The 6,083-nt window shown below is 43.2% G+C and overlaps 1 long non-coding RNA gene across 1 annotated transcript in view; it reads left to right on the plus strand.

The window, feature by feature from the left end:
* LOC122562449 overlaps positions 1 to 4,254 on the plus strand; it is an 18,721-nt gene extending 14,467 nt beyond the window's left edge. Inside the window, exon 3 of the long non-coding RNA XR_006315303.1 lies at positions 2,530 to 4,254. This is a non-coding gene — a long non-coding RNA (uncharacterized LOC122562449). The remainder of the gene's footprint in view (positions 1 to 2,529) is intronic.
* Positions 4,255 to 6,083: the final 1,829 nt, after the last annotated feature.

The raw sequence follows: 6,083 nt of genomic DNA on the forward strand, positions 1-6,083 counted from the left end.
CCTGAGGTGGGAATTGAACCCGGGTCTCTGGCGCTGTGAGGCAGCAGTGCTAACCACTGTGCCACCGTGCCGCCCACTAAAATTATGAGGGGCATGGATTGGGTAAATAGACAAAGTCTTTTCCCTGGGGTCAGGGAGTCCAGAACTAGAGGGCATAGGTTTAGGGTAAGAGGGGAATGATATAAAAGAGACCTACAGGGCAACTTTTTCACACAGAGAGTGGTACGTGTATGAAATAACCTGCCAAAGGAAGTGGTGGAGGCTGGTACAATTGAAACATTTAAGAGGCATTTGGATGGGTATATGAATAGGAAGGGTTTGGAGGGATATGGGCCGGGTGCTGGCAGGTGGGACTAGATTGGGTTGGGATATCTGGTCGGCATGGACAAGTTGGACCGAAGGATCTGTTTCATCTCTATCACTCTGTGACTAAGTCCAGCTCAGCCAATTACCACCCCATTGGTCTACTCTTGATCATCGGTAAAATGATGGGAAGTGCCGTCAGCAGTGTTATCATGCAGCACTTGCTAAGCAGTAACCTGCTCAGTAATGCCCAGTTTGATTTTCACCGGGGTCACTCAGCTTCTGACCTCATTAAAGCCTTAGCTCAAATATGGTCAAAAGGACTGAATTCAAGACTCTTAACATCAAGGTTGCATTCGATCAAGTGTGGTATCGAGGATCTCTGGCAAAACTGGAATTAATGGGTATCGGGGGAAATCTCTCCATTGGTTGGAGTCATTCCTGGTGCAAAGGAAGATGGTTGTGGTTGTTGGAAGTCAATTATTACAGTTCCAGGAGTTTGTCAGGTTGGTGCCCTAGGCCTAATCATCTTCAGCCGCTTCATCATTGACCTTCCATCCATCATAAGGTCAGGAGTGGGAATCTTTGAGGAGAAAGTGAGGTCTGCAGATGCTGGAGATCAGAGCCAAAAATGTGTTGCTGGAAAAGCGCGGAAGGTTTGTCCAGCAGGCTAAGATAAAAGGTAGGGGGGAGGGACTTGGGGGAGGGGCGTCGGAAATGTGATAGGTGGAAAGAGGTCAAGGTGAGGGTGATAGGTCAGACTGGGGTGGGGGCGGAGAGGTCAGGAAGAAGATTGCAGGTTAGGAAGGCGGTGCTGAGTTCGATAATGGGAATGGGAGTGGGAATGTTCATCGATGATTGCACAATGTTCAGCACCATTCATGACTCCTTAGATACTGAAGCAGTTAATGTTCAAATTCAACAAGATCTGGACAATATTCAGGCTTCAGCTGGAAAGTGGCAAGTAACATTTATGCCACAGAAATGCCAGGTGAAGACCCTCACCAATAAGAAACAATCTAACCACCACCCCTTCGCATTCAATAGTGTTGCCTTCACTGAATTCCCCACTGTCACCATTCTAAGGGTTACCATTGACCAGAACTGAACTGGACTTGACAAATAAAACAATGACTACAAGAGCAGGTCAGAAACTAGGAATCCTCAGCAAGTAACTCACCTCCTGACTCCCTAAAGCTTGTTCACCATCTACGAGGCACTAGTCAGGAGTACAATGGAATACTCCCCACTTGCCTGGATAAGTGCAGCTCCAACAACACTCAACACTCAGGACAAAGCAATCTGCTTGATTTGCACTACGTCCACAAGCATCCATTTCCTCCACCACCGATGCTCAGTAGCAGCAGTGTGTACTATCTACAAGATGCACTGCAGAAATTCACCAATGATCCTTTGAAAGCACCTTCCAAACCCACAGACACTTCCATCTAGAAGGGCAAGGGCAGCAGACACATGGGAACAACACAACCCGCAAGTTCCCCTCCAAACCACTCACCATCCTAACTTAGAAATATATGTTTCCTTCACCGTGGCTGGGTCAAAATCCTAGAATTCCCTCCCTCAGGGCATTGTAGGAGAAAGTGAGGACTACAGATGCTGGAGATCAGAGTCAAGAGTGTGGCGCTGGAAAAGCACAGCAGGTCAGGCAGCATCTGAGGCGCAGGAGAATCGATGTTTCGGAATTCCTGATGAAGGGCTTATGCCTGAAACATCGACTCTCCTGCTTCTCGAATGCTGCGTGACCTGCTGTGCTTTTCGAGCGTCACACTCTCAACTCAGGGCATTGTAGGTCAACTTACAGCACAGAGACTGCAGTGGATCAAGAAGGCAGCTCACCACCTTCTCAAGGGCAACTAGGGATGGGCAATAAATGCAGGCTCAGCCAATGATGACCATACTCATGAGTTTAAAACAAAGCCAGGCAGCCCAGAGTGGAGATGTGAGGTGGAGGGAAAGGTTATTTTAAGGCAGTGGATGCTGTTAATGGTTCATAAAGATAAAGCTGCCTTACTGATATTGGATCAAGCCTCTTATGAGAGAGAGGTGACTGGTGGTGAAGTTGGTGTTGAATAGCTGAACACCAAATCTTTCTTCCTGGAACTTTTAACAAGTCTTTATTTCCTACAGCTAGTTTTAAGATTGCATTGCTCATTGTGTTATGAGAATTTAAAGAATTGTCAATAACTCTTGTTTTATATTTTGTAGGTTTCTTTTATTCATTAAGTAAGGATTTTGATGGAAAGAAAACAATATTATGAACAAGAGAACAACATATTACTCCAGAGACCAACCCAGAAAGATATACATGAATACCGTTTATTATGAGCACCTGATATCTTCATCTACTTTGGTACCATTGTATTCAATGATCAATATTTGCAGTGAATGACTAGATCACAAGAGCAGAGAAAACATATTAAACCCTGTATTCTTTTATTGTGATATAAATCACTTCCAGACAAATATATCCTGGGGGAGATTATTAGCAAACGTAATCACAAATGTTACAGAATATGGATTACTGCATGTTATAACACAATGAAAGAATTGAAAATGTGCTTGCCCTATTAAGGTGCAAAAATAATAATGGCTGTTCTACCACTTATGATTAATCTGAGCATGTAAAATCCTGTCATGTTTAATATCAGGTTCACAGTATATTAGAGGCGCAATGGCTATAACTTATGAATAATTGATTTCTTTTTAATGAAAAGTAATCTGTTATTCCATATTGTAATCATTGCTTGCTGTTATTTAAGAGAATATTCCTTCATGTTTTTCACAGTATGCTGTGTATCACCAAAAAACACCCTTATTGTTCCAAATTATAATGTATTATTCGAAGGAGAATGTGGTTTGTACTCCTCTTCCTGTGGCAGGAAGCTGGGGTTTTAGTAAAAGTCTTTAACTTTCCCTCCTCCAATTCTGCCTCTTATTCATAACGAACAAGGAATAATATAGCACAGGAACAGGCCCTTCGGCCCACCAAGCCTGCACCAACACATGGCGCCTTTCTAAACTACAAGCCTTCTGCCTCTGTGCAGTCTGTATCCCTCTATTTGCTGCCTATTCATGTATCTGTCAAGATGTCTCTTCAATGTTGCTATTGCATCTGCTCCTACCACCTCCTCTGGCAGCACATTCCAGGCACTTACCACCCTCTGTGTAAAACTTTGGCTCTGACACCCCTTTAAACCTCCCCCTGTCTTTTAGCTTAAACCTATGTCCTTGGTAACTGACAACGTTTGTACAATCTCTCTTCATAGCTAATACTATCCAAACCAGGTAACATCCTGATAGACTGTTTCCATACCCTTTTCAATTCCTCCGCATTCTTCTTGTAGTGTGGTGACCAAAATTGTACACAATATCTAAAAGTGGCCTAACTATTGTTCTATACAGCTGCAACATGACTTGCCAATTTTCATACTCTATACTCTAACCAATGAAGGGGGGCATGGTAGACAACTTCTTGAACACCTTCTCCACTAGTCTTTGCTTTTCAATCTGTGGAAGAATTGTTAACCAAAGCAGCCATCTTGACATATATTCAAAGCCTGGAATTAATTTTAAATCTCATATTAGCGTCTGCTTGTTAAGTTTGTATGTTCCCAGGCTCAGTGAGGTGGTTGACCTTACTAACACCTGATTGTGAGTTCTTTCCCAGCATGGGAATGCTCTTCTTTTACAAGAATCTATTGTAATACTAACACTTGCTTATCAGCTACTAACTAGCACTGTCCAGACACTACATGACTGAGACTAGTGACTGGATGAAGTGCCTATTTACTCATTATGCTACAAGTAACAGTTTGCTAATTGTTAAATGATTGTAAGCTATATAATCATGCAACTCTCTGTATCTCGTCGGAGTGACTTGTGCCCAGTAGGTCGAATTGTCTCTTCCCGTGAGCTCACGAATAAACAGTCAATAACTCAAGGCTTGCGTGGCACAAGTTATTTTTCCTCTAAATTAGACCCCTACAAGCAAGTTACCCCCTGCACAATTCTTTTCATCCCCAACACAATCCTTCACCTTAGGTGTTCATATCACCAGTTGCCCTCAATGGAATTCCTTCCCAAAAGCCATCTGCTCTTCCACACTGAACATATACAATCTGTTTTTTTGGCACGCTGTTGTAATGGATATCCATTGGAACCACTGCCAAGTTGACGCTCCAATTTTACCCTCCCTTAACTTCCAAAAGTTGAAAAGGTTTGAAAACACGGCTTATAACATGATAAATGTGCAGACAAATTCCAGTTCTCACAGTAACATTAATCACACAAACCAAATGAAATGACCTTTTCAGTGTCTGCATTAACATGCTCTTCCTGGAGGTCTCAAGCCTTTTGAAAAGCCTCTTGTTTAAGGTCATATTCCTGCAAGAACTCACGCTACCAGAACATCAAAGTTCATTAAAAAGAACTTTATGATTCCTGGGAATGCCACAGTCTGGGGCCAATTTCGGCTTGAGGTGCAAAATAGATGGTTAGAACAAGGAACAAAGAACAAAGAACATTATAGCACAGGAACAGGTCCTTCGGCCCTACTAGCCTACGCTGACACATTTTGCCCTTCCATACTAAACTACCTTCCCTTACAGGATCCCTATCCCTCGATTCCCTTCCTATTCATATATTCGTCCAGGTGCTTCTTAAATACAGCTATTGTGTCTGCTACCACCACCTCCTCTGGCAACACGTTCCAGGCACTCACCATGCTGTGTGTGAAACACTTACCCAGCGCATCTCTTTTAAACATCCCCCCTTGCACCTTGAATCTGTGTCCCCGAGTAATTGACTTTTCCACTCTGGAAGAAATTCTCAAACTTTCCACTCTACCCATGCCGTTCACAATCTTATTAACTTATATCGGGTCACCCCTCAACCGCTGGCATTCCAGTGAAAACAAATCCAGTCTTTCCAACCTTTTCTCATCGCTAAAATCCCCCATACCAGGCAACATCCTGGTAAACCTTTTCATAACCTTCTCCAAAGCAACCACATCCCTCTGGTAGTATGGTGACCAGAAGTGTATGTAATATTCCAAGTTTGGCCTAACTAAAGTTTGATAAAGCTGCAGCATAACTTGTCTATTCTTAAACTCAATGTCCCTTCCAATGAAGGCATGCATACCATAGGCCTTTTTTACTCCTTTATCTACCTGCGCTGTCACCTTCAGTGATCTGTGGATCTGCACACCCAGATCACCCTGCATATCAATACTCCTTATGGTTCTGCCATTCACTGCATAATTTCCACCTGTATTTGACTTTGCAAAATGCATCACCTCACGTTTGTCTGGATTAAACTCCATCTGTCATTCTTCTGTCCATGCCTCCAACTGCTCTACACCCCTGCTGTATCCTCTGACAATCCTCCTCACTATCCGCAACTCCACCAATCTTTGTATTATCTGCAAGCTTACTAATTAGACCAGCTATATTTTCCTCCAAATCATTTATGTAGACCACAAAAAGCAGAGGTCCCAGCACTGATCCCTGTGGAACACTGCGAGTCACAACCCTCCAGTCTGAAAAGCACCCTCCACCGTTACCCTCTATGTCCTATGACAAAGCCAATTCTGTATCCATATTGCCAGCTCACCCCAAAACTATGTGACTTAAACTTGTGTACATGAGGGACCTTGTCAAAGGCTTTACTGGAGTCCATGTAGACAACATCAACTGCTTTTCCCTTAACAATCACCTTTGTCACCTCCTCAAAAAACTCAATCAAATTAGAGAGACACAGCC

This window comes from Chiloscyllium plagiosum, chromosome 25 (assembly GCF_004010195.1).
Source record: "Chiloscyllium plagiosum isolate BGI_BamShark_2017 chromosome 25, ASM401019v2, whole genome shotgun sequence".
Lineage (NCBI taxonomy): Eukaryota > Metazoa > Chordata > Chondrichthyes > Orectolobiformes > Hemiscylliidae > Chiloscyllium > Chiloscyllium plagiosum.